At 41.6% G+C, this 14,540-nt stretch overlaps 1 protein-coding gene and 1 long non-coding RNA gene across 9 annotated transcripts in view; one reads left to right on the top strand and one right to left on the bottom strand.

Annotated features, from left to right (window-relative positions):
• Nucleotides 1-8,121, bottom strand: part of TTLL7 (tubulin tyrosine ligase like 7) — a 72,878-nt gene extending 64,757 nt beyond the window's left edge. For 5 of the 8 annotated variants that reach the window (XM_040565238.1, XM_040565236.1, XM_040565233.1 and 2 more), the window contains exon 1: nt 7,276-8,119. The gene's annotated coding sequence lies outside the window, so the exon portion shown is untranslated. Of the gene's footprint in view, nt 1-7,275 lie in introns of all 8 variants that reach the window. The other 3 variants (XM_040565240.1, XM_040565239.1, XR_005821958.1) reach the window with 2 other exon arrangements.
• Nucleotides 7,019-14,465, top strand: LOC121073823. The gene is made up of 3 exons (XR_005821961.1): nt 7,019-7,357; nt 13,725-13,845; nt 14,423-14,465. It is a non-coding gene; the product is annotated as an uncharacterized LOC121073823 (long non-coding RNA).
• The last annotated feature ends 75 nt before the right edge of the window (nt 14,466-14,540 follow it).

Raw genomic sequence — 14,540 nt, 5'->3', positions numbered from 1 at the left:
CCTACAGGCAGTCAGGGTTGGTAGCTGCAGGTATCTGCACTGGAGCTGTATAAACATCGATGAGATGAATCCCATCCAAGTTGCTCTGCATGGAAATGTTTCTCCACAAAAAAATAAATTAAATAAATAAATAAATAAATACAAAGATAATAGTAAAACAGAAGAATCAAGACTTCTACTTGGCCCATGGTTTGACAGGTACATCTTTCAAAACTGAAGAAGAGATGACTTCAAGAACTTTGAAATGGTGGGGAAGTTATCGGAAGAAACTCAGCGCAACCAACTGTGACACAATTTCCTGTGCAAGCACAGAATCGGCAGCGAAATCTGCACAGATTTCAATGCTGGGGAAAAAAAAAAAAAAAAAAAAAAAAAAAAAAAAAGCTGCTTTAGGAATGACTCTAGTTTACATTGTTTAAGTCAGCTTAAAGTCATCTGGATCAATCCACGTTACTATTTTTCCTTCTTATTTAAAATCCAGCTGTTTATGTCATGTTGGTGAATCCCGAGATGCTTTCAACAACACAGTTCTTTTGATTGGTGCTAGCATGCTTCCAGTTCTTTGCAGTTAATAAAACCAAGTCAGATTTCCAACAAATGAATGCACTCTCCAATTCTTCCTCAGTTGTTTATCTAAATATTTTATTGCAGAACTCCTTGTGTAATACACTCTGTATTCTCAACAGAGTGTGATGCTTGGTACAACTTCCACGTATTTTTAATAATAATCACATACATACAATCTTCCCAAGTGTTCAGTAATGTAAGATGTCAAAACTCTTTAGCAATCCACTAATTACAAAGTTAATTGCAGTTATTAAAAAAATAGTTTTAAAGTTTTCAATGCAGTTTGGGGGTTTGTGTCAAGTCTTGTTTTTGCTTTGTGACGCATAGAGCTAATATGATCCAGCCTCCACTTCCCTGCCCACTTAGCTCTGACAACCGTTCTCCATTTGGTAGGATGACTGCTACTCAGCTTTCCAGCCCTGTCTCCAGGCAGCCTCTTTTCCTCAGGAAAGCTCCCATTGATCACGGACTCCATAAGCTTTTGCTTGCAGAAGCTGGTCGAAACCCAGTCTCCAGTGAACCTACGTGCTAAAACTCCGTACTTTTCTCAAACTATTTCCGTTTCACCGCTAGAACACCTGATGAAAAACCTCAGAGTCAGGGAGTGGCAAGGGACAGTTACTCCCTGAAAAATGATGGACCAGGAACCAAGTGCAATAAAACACCAGCGAGGCAGGAACCTTGTCAGCCAGGGCCACCTCCGGTACCCAAGCCAGGTGAGGAGGTCAGCCCCAGGAATGGGAGCCTGCTTCAGTCAGGAGTCAGATCTACAGACAAGTTTGTGGTGATGAGGCAGACCTGTGGTCAAGGTGTGAAGTCGATCAACAGGTCAAGGGCAGCACCACGTGCGATGACAGTAACCACAGTCAGACACAGTGCAGTGTCACTGGGCAGGTCCCTGGTGACACGGCAGGTCTGAGGTGGAGCTGGGAAGTCAGCCCGTGATCCAGGGTCCAGATCAAGGGGGCCGTGGGCACGGCTGCGGCTGAGCTGGAGACCAGCACTCCCGTGACGTACCTCAGAGAGCAGCTGAAGCCTTGGCCTAAGCTGTATCTAGTATCCCTAGATCCATGGGTAGGGACAAAGCAGGAGGATCCAGGCAGGACTTGTCAGTGCTGGTAGGACCTCCGAGCACCCTCGGGGCTCTAAAAATCAAGTTTCCTCTTTGGCAATATTTCTGAAGTTTCTTCACACAGAGGACTTCTCCCGGTAGTTCCACATATTGTCACAGTCCCCATTTTCTTCCATCAAACTGTTGCAGACAGCCTGCCTCAGCTAGACTATTGATCTGTCATCTGCCAGTAGCCGGAGCAGCATTATCTATGCGTGCCCATGACTGACTGGAATTTGAATCTTCTTTATCGATGAAACTAAATAGTGTGCTGGCTATCTGCAGCAGACATTCCCACACACTCATGAGAATATATATTCTTTTATTTTCATTTCTGGTAAATTTTATTACATTTTCCCAGAAAATACCAAAGACTTGCTTTCTGTATGTTTTTGTATTCATAAATGCTATTTTGGCAAAAAGGCTGTAATGCCCTTTCATTTTCTCTTCAGCTCAGGAGGCAACAGTAGAAAGTAATACACAGGATTTCAGTGCCTGCTTGAGGTCATTAACTGGATCATTTCTCAACCAGCGTCCAAATTTTTAAATCCAGCTCTGTATTGTTCCTTTATTTTTCTTCCGTTTCTTTACTTGTAGGATACTGATGTAGAGCAACATCTACAAGATGTTTGACTCTTATAAAGTCCTTGCAACAGCCCAAAAATAGCACTGATTCCTGTTCCTTCATGCAGTAACGCCTTATTTTACTCACTGAACACATCCTATCCATCCTTAGAAATCTTCTTTTCAGCATATGCTTCCATTTTTAAAATGGTACAAAACGTACCAAAGTCATGTTCTCAGATCACTCTTTTTGATTTTTCAAGAAAATCTTTTATTCAAATTAATGCCTAATTGTCAATACTTGCTAGTGTTTTATAGTCTTTCAAAGACTTCAGTTAACAGAAAGATAAAAAGTTACAATAATATTATATTCCTCTAAAAAGCCACATAATATAAAACGTTATTAGAAAGGGTGCTTTTTCCAGGTGAATAAGTTGCATATTTTTCAGACCTCTTCCATCAAAAATTAATATCATGCGCTTTAGAACACCACCACCCCCCAGCCCAGAAAAGCTTGGAAGGGTAAAACAATACAACAGATTCACAGAAATTTCACATTCAATGAACACTAAATACATGACAACCGCCCACAAAAAAACAAGAAAACGCAGAGACTCCCATCACATAGCTCTCCCATGTATTTTTCAGAAGTCCATTCTGAGCAGATAAATAAGCACAATTTCCCCAACAAATCTCACAATCTTCTGCCCTGCCAGTCCACCTTTTATTTTGTGTTCATCACTAGGATCTAGATTTTCGCCTTTTCAACTGCATAAATTCAGTATTAAGCATCTGATTCCATTTTCTCATGCTATACTCAAATGCCTTCACTGCACCCTATAGGGATATTACTGCACTGGTTTTCAAGTGCTAAAAATAAAACAAACATGTGTCATCCGAAGGGCAGAGTTGGAAGGAAACATGCTTTAATGTAACTAAAGAAGAATATATTTAGCATTTTGCTACTAAGCAAGGATGAAAACAAACTTGTCAACACATAGCTGCGTCTAACTCCGAAGCCCACACCCCACTTAATTCTTTCTGTAGCATTTATTATAGATGAGAAGTGGGGTTAGTTTTTCTTTCTTCTTAAAAGTGACTGTTGGTTCTCTCTGTGAGTCCTGCTGGCCAGAAGGGGCTTCTAAATTGCAGCATAAAGCACTTCATCCTTTTAGGCATCAGTTTTTCTATCAATTAACAGTAATACAACCATCCAAAGTGCATTTGAGCAGAGGTACATATGAGGCTTCTTTCTGGAATCCTTCCAAGACCAAATTCAAACATAAGTGGGAGTTGCCATGCCACTTAATCCACAGAAAGAAAATAAAGAAAAAAAAAAGTCCTAAATCAGAAAGGAGCTTTCTTTTGTATTTCTTTCATTATTATTGTTAACTGGCGTTCACCATTAAGAGCACTGTTTCCTTGTTCCCAGAGGTGAATGCTGATCATAAGAAACATGTGAATATATTCCGAAATATTACCTTTGAAGCAAAGCTTTTTTTTTAAAAAAAAAAGGAATACCTATGTTTTTAACATTTTAAACTAATGAAACTTATACCTTCAGCACGTGAAAAGAAAGGTTACAACTATATATGTGCATCTTCATTTTGGACATACCATATTCAGACTAAAACTGATACTGAAGGCAAGGACTACTATGCCCACTTTATTTAATCCTTTAAAATGCAAAACCAAGAAATTATTCTATTATGCAAGACCTTGTTTCCTGGTATATGGAATTCAAGGCAAGAGCAAAAGCATCTATAAATGTATAAATTAATATGGCAGTTTGTATACGCCTCTGTATAGGTGTATGAACACAGAAGGCAATTGAAACTCTTTTGCAAGCAATAACTTCAGGAACAGGCAAAATATCAAACACTTTAGGCCCTACAGAGGCTGAGGATTCCTACAACTACCACCACAAAGAAGAGCATCCAGTAGAGCAAGGCAGCATGAAGCCTCCTCGTCTTGAAAAGGTTCCAGTTCTAAGAAGGGTAACTACTGTGGAACACAGATTTGCTCAAATATCCAACCAACACAAAGGCTGACCATGACATGTCACAGGTTTTTCCTCCCACATCCACTCTCAGTTACAGATGCTTCTCTTACCCACCAGTGTAATCAAGATCAATGAATTCAGTTCTAAATCTAAAATACATTAATATTTTAAATATTAATGTTAAAAAGGTTCCAGTAAACTTTAAAGGCAGCTCATAATGTCTGCGAAAGGAATAGCTGTGAATTACCATTCTGGCAAGGTTTTAGTTGAGCATTAATGGAGCTCTAAAGAGCTTCCTCCTAATTAATAAGGCCCAATTTAAATCCTACTGCTGGAAGTCAAACAGCCCCAATTAACTTCTGAGGTGTATGGAAAATAAAAGTGAACCTCCTGCCAAGTATTCTGAAGTTCATAAGGGAAAACCAAAATCCAGATAATATCGTCTGAAAAATATGCTGTGGTACTTGCAATGAATTTTCTGAACTTTGACAGTTTGTATGCATCTTTCCAAATAAAATGAACTCCCACTATCTTCACACAGCCTTTTGCCCTCTTTCAGGAAAAGATTAATCCCTCCCCCCTCAGACCATTATAGAGTCTCTGTGTCAACTCTGGATGATGGAAATACCTCATGAAAAAAGTAAAAGACTGACAAGCACTCATTTTTTTCTTTATGGAGTGAAATAAAGCCTATCAATATGATTTTAGTGCTTTTATGATTTAGGATTGGCCCAAAAGTCACAACACTTCAGGGCAGTGATAACTCTCCAAATATTCTGAAGGTCTGCAGAAACTTGAAGACACGGAAAATAAGCATTGTTGATGTCAATATTTTTTCTTTACACCAATAAAATTGTAGCACAAAATCAAAAAACATTAGTGGTTCACATTGCAACACGTTGTCACACCCATTTTTGAAGACAAGACATTAGTTTTATGCAAGTAGATACAAGGTAGCTGGGGAAATGCTATCATTAATTTCTCTTTTTCAGACATCAAGATTTCATTTCAATTTTCTTGGTTTTCTAAGGATTTTAACAACATGTTCTTAATCTGTATGAATGCATACATATAAAAGAATCTATTAATACAACATTATAATGGGAAAAAAAAATGAAAAAACAGAACATCAGAAAGCGTGGAAGTACAAAAAATGACTCATTTGCCATATGTATGCTGCAGACATTTTTAAACCATATAATAAATACCCCCAGATGGAGATGATTTAAATCAAGAAATCATGCTTCAGTCTTTCTTGGTGCTGACAGCTCAAAGCAGGCACTTTCAGCGGGCACCATAAGTATGCCACATTTCATCTTCAAAATAAATATTTATGGCTTTCATTATAAACTTACAGCATGAAAAAGATCTTAGAAGAAATCATATTTATACAAAAAGATTTCAAGATGGTTTATTGTCCAACTGCTTGTTGACCAATTCACATCCCAGTTCTTCAGACTTGTCCACAACCTAATCTATGCTGCCCATTTAACACCGGTCACTTTGGAAGAGATGGGGAACAAACCATTAGTTAATTGCAAACCTGAGCCGCAGACTACCGAAATGGTTCCTCACTTGCCAGTATAATTACCAAATAGCTGCTGATGGGCCTGATCTCCTGGCCTCTTTAACACTTCCAAATTGATGGGTAGACCTCTTTGGAAGTACGTGGCATGTACCCAAACTATCAGAAATATAGAAAGGGGGCATCTTTCAAAAAGGAACAAGAAAAAATCTGACAACCAGTGGTCTAGACTTTCTTGCATAATATCACTGATACCTACAGGTAAAAAAAAATTCCTTCCTCAAGGAAGAATTCCCATACTATATGTGAGGCAGCTCACATCATTTCCTGAAACATTACAGCATTTGTCTTCAGAGAATCTGGCTTCAAAATTAATAGCTTCTTCTGCTAGCATAGATGGTATGTTTGCTCACCATGTAGGAAAAACCCCCGGCACTACATCTGCTTCTGTCATACTTTTGTTCAAAGTAATATTGATAAGTATTCCATTCAAATTTTCTATTCTGGGAAATAGGATTTCTAGGATGAAAAACTACATCCTTGTACCCGAAACGGGGGCAAAAACTACTGATGCCAAACCACTCTGTAGATTTTGAGATAACGTTACAGAATTTGGGTGACAACCAATTCCCACACACAAAAGTACTTCTCATCTTTCAGTTGCGAGAACAGCCAGTGAGATTTCTGTGAGTGTTAGTTGGATAGGCAGCACCTGCAGGTGCTAACAATCAGTTAAGGTTTGGGGCAGAAAGGAATACTGTATCAGCTATTTTTCGCATGGCTGGTTTGGGTATTTTTGAGAAGCAATACATTCGGATTTCGGTAGTCAAACTGCAAGTACATAAGAAAGGCACAAGCGTGATCAGAACTGAGACCCTACATCGGTTTTTGAGCTCAGCAACACGTTCAAATGCAGCATCAACTGCCTCCCCTTTTGCTCACAGTTCTGTGAGGCTTCAAATGTAGAAACTGACCCAGCACGGACCTTCAGCCACCAGCAGCGAGCACAGGACGAGGAGACTGACATCGCCAGAGCTCCAGCTTGCCCTACATCTAGCCTCCACCGGGCACCTCTGCCGGCAGATTTTCGGTACCATTTGGTACCATTTGGCCCCAGCCGGCCAGCCCCTCGCTAGAGATGCCGGACTGCGGATGCAAACCCCGAGGCCACAACCCCCGAGGGCACACCCCCCGTTTCGGTGCTCGCTCCCCGGTCCCCCCCAGCCATGCTCTCGCCCCTGACGCCCGTTCCCCCGCCCCCCCCTTCCCCGCCGCCCTTCTCCTCCTCTTCCTCATCCTCCAGCGCAGGCGGCGATGCTGAATCACGGCGGGCAGCCGCCCCGCTCCGCCGCCTCTCCCCGGGGACAGCAGCCCGGCTGTCGGCGGAGCCCCCCCGACTGCCGGCGGGCAGGGGGCTGAGGGGAGACGGCGGTTAAACGGCCGCCGGCAGGGGCGGCACGGGCGGAGGGGGGGATGCAGGCGCCCCGCCGCTCCCCTCACCGTTACCTGGCGAGGCGGCCCCGGCACCGCGCTCCTCTCGGGGGGCGCCTCACGGTCGGCGCAGTGATGTGAGGGGCGGTGCGGCGAGGTGAGGTGCGGCGGAGCCCCCCAGGCAACAACACCCGCTCCGCCGCCCGCCGAGCCGGGCACTAGCGGGAGGAGGAGCGGGAGCGTAGGGCTGGGAGGCAGGGACAAACCATTCCCTGCGCGGGGGACACCGCCGGGGGCCGGCCGGGCGGCGCCGAGGAGGCCGAGCCCGCCCACACGGGGACGTGACCGCACCGAGCCGCGCGGTGTACCCGGCGCGGAGTGAGGCGGCACCGGGACCGGGACCAGCCCCTCGGAGCCGCCGGTCTCCTTCTGCCTCCCCCGTCGCGGCCGGCAGTGGGAGCGGCCCATGCCGTGTCCTTTCCCGGGAACGCGAGCGGGACGCAGCCACCGCGCCTCAGGCGGGGACGGGTCCGCCGCTGGCGGGCTGCCGTCCTCCCGCTCCTCCCCTCAGAGCCGCCCTTACCGCCCGCTTCGGCCCTCCCCGGGGCTGACTCTGGCAGCCGGGGTGCTCCCGAGCCCTGCCCCAGTGCCGGGGAGCGTTGGAGGAGGCTCCGGGTGCTCACGGTACCGCGGGCGACAGCTCGGGCCGCCGCTGAAATCCCTGGATCTGTGCTGATTTCCGTCAATTTTCAATATTTTTTTTTCCCCTTCCTGTTTGGTCTTATAACCAGTGTTTAAACCTCTGCGTGCTGTAGGCAACTCCGGAAGAGCCCTTTCAGGCTTTTTCTACAATGTTTTGCATCCTAGCATAAGACGTATGACCTAATGACATAAATGGTTCAGCAGAAAATTAAAAAAAAAAAAAAAAAAAGGAGAAACATCCATCAAATAAAGATTTTTAATATTTTTTAATACCTAGCACCGAGGAAATATGACAATTTGAAACCTGCTAAAATGATGCAAAGCACGTAAAGTTGATTGAAAATGTAATTGTGAGTCGGTCAGCAGTGTATCTTTTTTCTCCTCCTGCTTTAGCATCCTGCAAGGTAAGCTGCTAGTTTAATAGGAACAGGCTGGGGGGTCTTGCAAACACCAGGCTGGCTGTTAAGGACAGAAAGCCACACAAGGAATCCTTCAGGGGATACAAAAGAGACGGGAGACTTTTCCTGTGCAGTACAGATGCATAGCCTGTAAATCTGAAGAAATTCATACCTTTCACAGACATGTTATTTTTAATTGGTTTTCCTTACAGTTTACATTGTGGTTTTTACAGATATGCAGAAATTATCGTTTCTTTACTGCTCAAACCTTGGTTACGCTTGTCAAAAAAATAGAAGCAGAGGTATAATTTGTCCACAAATACATAATCTCATTGAAATTCACGTGCTAGCTTATGTAGGTTAGTGTTTGTAGGAACAGACCTAAATTTTAATGAAAAATCACGTGCCAAAGCAGAGGCAACATGATCCAGGTCTGTCCCCACGTAAGCATTCTTTATTTTTCTCACAGCTGTGCTACAGGATGCTTGTAGGGAAAGGTCTGATTTTCTTTCCGTTAGAGTCATTTGGAACTATGCCATCGACTGCAGATGAAATGATTTAAAAGGTTGACATGCATTGCATGTAATCTCCAGGTCAGAGCTTGCTGTGGGCCTACGTTAGATCCTGTATTTGTTTTTAGCTGTATGACCCCCTTCTGTACCCTAAACCTATACCCCAAAGCCTGAGGCATGCCCCCATGCTGAACTGAAGCATGTTATGTAAGCAGGGAGAGTGGCAAATCACAAAGGGGACTTTCTGACGAGAGATTGTACCCAGCTGTTGGTTTATAGTTCCCAGGCAAAACTGGAGCCTGAAAATATCACCGTGCCCCCTCCCTGCTCTGCTCCCAGGAGACATTTTCTGGCAGCCTCACTTCCAAGGTGCAGCTAATGCTTCTGCTCTGCCAAGGAGGACTGCTACAAATGGATGCTGGTCTCGGCTGGGAAATTGCAGTCTGTGGCACAGCCTCCCAGAAAAGACTGGAGTCTGACCACACAAATGCTTTTTCTCATCTCCATTACTGGGAGGCAGCAGGCATTAATCTCTTCCAAAATGTGCTTTTAGCTGTTGTTTCCTAGAAGCAGATCAGATTTACTTTTTCTTTTTTAATGTGATCTGCATTTTGAATAACTCAAAGTAAGTGGTACTCACTACCCCAAGTTGAAGTGTTAGAGGTAACAATTTAGTAAGACATTGCAACTGGGTATTAAATACCCAGATGCTTGATTAGGAACATTAAATCGAGTTTTAGTTTGAATATTGAGCCAGTCTGAACACTGATGCCCTCAAGATAATGTGTGCCTAGATGATTATTGTAAGTAGAACTAACAGAAGGAAATATCTTTTAGGGCACGAAGATCATCTGATGAATTTCACAAAGAAACAGACAAAGACTGAAAAACCCTAGAGACCAGGAATGAATGTGCCATCAGAAATCTACATATTTCTATTAAACTTGCTTTTCTACAGTTCCACACAGGATTAGTGGGTACTTTTATGGCCTTAAAGTGTTACAGTAGAGGAATGAGTGAGGCAATCAGATCAATCCTATTTTTTAAGGGGAAGACTATTTGAACACCATTCCTATTTTACTTTTCTGGTTACTGGTAACTTACTCCCTGAATAATTATCAGCACTGTAATGCTGAATATTTGTAAGCCATGTCAAAGTCAGTCAATATTTCTTCAAATTACACAGGGGATAATTAAGTACTTCAAAGACTACTCATGTTTGAACAGTGACAAAATAGGCTTTGGAATGAAAACATTTCTCCTGTCCACTCAACCATCACCTTATGGAGGTGCAGTGGGATGCACAATCTGATATGACCCAGAAAACTGGAAGTTGCATTTTGCCTCTGGAGTTGGACCAGGTTTTATCTTCGTGCAGTTGTTTGTGCTGTGGAATACCAGAAAGCCAGAGTTTCAAACCATTTGAGATAACAATCATGGAGTTCAAAAGCTTTGAAACAAATCCACCATGTGGATGTACAATAAGAAATTTATTAATTCCAAGTGTTTTCTTCTGTTTGCACAGCATTCCTCTCTAAATACATTTAGTAAGTAGTTAATTAGGCTTTTCTGAACAGGTGCATTTTCCAGCTTGCTATAAAACTATATCCAAACAGTCTGCGCAGTTAAAAATCACCTATGTCCTAGAGTCTGACTCCAAAAAAGCATTATCAGTCAAAAAACAAGATTCAGCTCAAGCTCTCATCCTACACTTTATATTCCCTTAGGATTCTGTCTGCAAGACTCCTCAGTCCATTCATATTTTTTGCTTTGAAGAGCAGCACCCATTTCTTTTATAATAAGCCATCTGCTTGGTGTGTTAAAATCCATGCAACAATTTCCCAGCAGCACCAACACCTACTAATAGGGCATGGCATTCAGGCAGACACTGCCAGCCTGTCACAGCTTCTTATCTCCCATCGCTCTAATCTTCAGAGTGCTGTCTGGGATTATCTCCTGGAAATCAAATGCCCAGCAAGATGGCTTTTTAAACCATACATCACCAAACATGTGCCATGTGTCTGATTGAGTTCATTGCCGCTGTAAACATCTTTTATTATACAGATCAATGCGAATTTACAAGCTGTAGCAGTATAATATTGACATAACACAGTATTTCATACAATAACTTTTTATAGTCCTCATCACTCCAGACACGCTCTGGGTGAAATTCAGTACTGATGTAAGCAGATACCATAGTACCAAGGGCATCCGCAGACTGTAGTCAATTACACAAACTTAATGGGGCCCCTTTAGTTCAGGCATGGTTTTAAACGGCTTTAAGACATGAGCACTTTATTTTTAGCCACAAAAGATATCATTTCAGGGTGTCTTTATCTGTTTAGTAATCAAAGCTTGGAGGTACTTTTTCAAGTAACCTTGTCAAATTCCTATCTGTTGTCTGCCCTAAGAAAAAGGGAGTCTCATAACTTAAGCAGTTTGGAAAGACATTTCTTTATGCTGAGCAGCCATCAACCAGTAAAAAATTTCCACTGCATGGGAGCTGTAAAACCAAATGAGTCGTATTGAAGGAAAGCGGGAATTTATATCTGTTGGTCAACTAAGTTGATGTGGTAATTCAGGAGATAGTTTTCATAAATATTCACAAACTGGGATAAGATCATACAATATTATCAAAGGCTATCTATGGTATTGCTGGCCTGCAGGCCCAAGTAGACGTGTGAGCAGCTTGTGCTTTTCAGTTGGACATGGGAAGTAAACCATTACTTAAGCAGTATGGTCAGGAATCACTGGGAAGAAAAACAAATGGAGAAAAATTTCTGCACCAAAAAAGCTGTGGTATTTTGCATGTTGTTAGTGTGCCCTTCTATAGTATAAGAAGTTCTCAGCCTCTTCAAACAATCAGCATCTTACCAAGCGTAACTGAAAGCTGTTTCATACAGGTTCATTGAAATTGTGTCTGGAGGGATCAGTTCATTAGTTTGGTGTATTGCAATGTGAGAACTACTTTGTGTGATATTGCATTTCTACCACCTTAACAATTTTTAGTAAAGATAATTGGTATCTATGCTTTTTGACCTAGAGAGGTTTTAGGTCTTTTCTTTCAATTATGGACATCTCAAATTTTTTACTTATTTTCATTATTAAGGTCTCTTGATACACTGTTAATTTAATTTTGGGTTGTGAAGAAGAGAAATAAATCCTTTTACATACAGTATTAAAATTTGTATGAAGAGGTTGTCCTAGGCAGGACAGTCTTTCATTCACTTGACAATCCTGCACAATCATTACTTTCAATGCTAGCAGGTAAATATTATGCATCTCCATTATACAGATTCAATTTTTTTTCCCCCCAGTGCTATTGGTTCAATGTCATGTCAGCAATGAATTTATGTTGCAAGCCACACAGTAGATAAAGATCTGAAATACATACAAGGTTGAGAAAATCTGTTTTCAGCATTTAGCAAGTTTACTTCATGCTTTGCTTGGAACATGACCTTTGGAGTTTCTGGCAGAACAAAGTACACAAGTCCTCCCAGATCCCATTCATGTGCTCAGATGATTAGATGTCATAGGCTGTGTTACAAAAGTTAACAGAGTATTAATTTATATCCTTGTCATGTTTCTTAATAGTTTTAAATCACATAATTTTACTTTATAAGTACTATCTCCAGAATTTGTATTCTACATAGTATTGATACAGCAGTATCTATATCTTTCTGAATTTGCAGGTCCAGATACAAGTTTTCACATGAACTAAACCCTAAAGAATCCTATCCCGCAGAAATACATAGTTTTTTTATAAAAAGGGCTATTGAAGTTTTGATATTTAAATGTAATATAGCTGTAGACAGAACATTAATCTGAAGCTGGAATTTCATTAATATGCACCATTAAAACATTGAAACACGTTCGTTCTTCACTATTTGCACACAAAAAGTCCTCAAAAGTTAAGATTTTGGAAATCCTAGCTGATACAAAAACTTCTTTCCATGGGTCTACCGTTGTATCTCAAAGCAGTTTCTAGCTGCACGAATAGATCAGTTCTGGGGTTGTTAAATACAAGCAAAATGCTTTCCCCAGCTATAAAATTTTGCAAGGGTGACAAGCATCTTCTAATGACTATGACAGGACTACAGAATCCTTTTAAGTATTTACTGGTATGTTGTTTTTTCCACCTACGTAATATAAATACTATTGTTCTCTTGCTAAAAAGAACGCTAAATGTGTCTGTAACCATGCGGTACATGGAAGAGAGGATAAAGCATTTCTGAACTCAAAGTCATTTCATTACTAGATTTGAAAGAAAGCAGCACAGTGAAGTGACAGCAGAATCAATACTACCTTCTCCAGTGTAGTAAGATGGAGAAGTTTCATGAACAGTGAAAAATTTTTCTTAATGTCCATACCACAAGGTGCACTGTGCTGCATGACGCAATGCCATCTAAACTACACATACTGAATTCTGATTTGTCAGAGCTTATTTATGCACAGGGTCAGATGCTCACGTGCCTCTGCACTGCAATTTGGTTTCCTCAAATGCCTCTTAGCCTGGCCAGGTGGGCACCCTGAATGCATCATGCACTGCCTCTCACCCATTCAAATTAGGATGTTGCAGCAGAGAACATAGGGGTAATAAAAGCAGCAAAATATTTTTGGAGAAAAAAGTAGAAAGACACATACTGGGGGTCAAGGTCTAGCAATCTGCATTTATAGGAATAGTTAAGGTTAGAATCACAGTAATCTCTTTAGCAACATATGGTAAAACCCTACCAAGGCTGAATTTGTACTGCACAGCAAGTAAAACAGAACAACTATCTGTTTACATGGGACAGGTCTTCATGCAAGAAACAGCACTGAATGGCAGTACTCACTGCATCTGGGCTGTGGGCAGTACTCTGAATCTTCTGTAAATTACATGACCTTAAGAAAATTCAAATTTATATTACAGAAATACAACGTGCTAGGAGGCAGCAAGAGTATGACTGCTCATTATGGGAGCACAAGCCAAGAGAGATCCCCCTGCCACAGAACAAGAGCCTCAGCAACCCATCTCATATCATCTGGGCAAGGTAAGCAGAACAGACCTGAGACAGCAGCTGGAACCAATCAAAAGCCCATATCATAAGGCAATATTGTGGTGATGAGACAGGTACAAAGCCAAGCTAGGAAGCCACCCTAGAGATACAGCTACTACACAACAGTTTTGTACCTAGGCTAGGTCTATGCAAGGTATCAGTATTCCTCTAGCATAGCCTAAGTAGGAACTGAGGGCTCAGGGCAGAATAAATAGAGCTCTGAAGGGTGTGGGGGAGCCTCCAGGTGGGGCTGATCAGAGCCACTAAGGCTTATTAGTGTCCTCTGTAGCCTGATACAATAATTTTCATAGCAAGGAGGATTTGGGGGGTATCTTTCCTTTGAAGCTCTGCAATAGCACGTAAGATTTTCTATTTTATATTGCCTTTCATAATGTGTTTTTGTATCGTGTGTCTTGTATGAATTTTATCTATGTTTGTGTAGATGAGTATGTGAAATTTAATTTGATCTGTTGAATAGAGGGAACCTCTATATATATCAACACAATTTTGTTTGCTTAATCTTTTCAATTGAATCTTGTTTAGTATTTATAATAAAAATTTCTGGTTCTAGAAAGATAAGCAGCATAGGAGTCAACTCATAGGAGAGCTAAGGATGCCTAGGCATAGGTAATATTTTCTATAAGCTGAACAATGTTTACTTGGTTTTGTTCTATTACTTTTAGAAGCTT

The sequence above is a fragment of the Cygnus olor genome, chromosome 8, assembly GCF_009769625.2.
Source record: "Cygnus olor isolate bCygOlo1 chromosome 8, bCygOlo1.pri.v2, whole genome shotgun sequence".
NCBI lineage: Eukaryota > Metazoa > Chordata > Aves > Anseriformes > Anatidae > Cygnus > Cygnus olor.
Note: the sequence above shows the minus strand (reverse complement) of the source record. Positions and strands in the feature narration are given on the sequence as shown.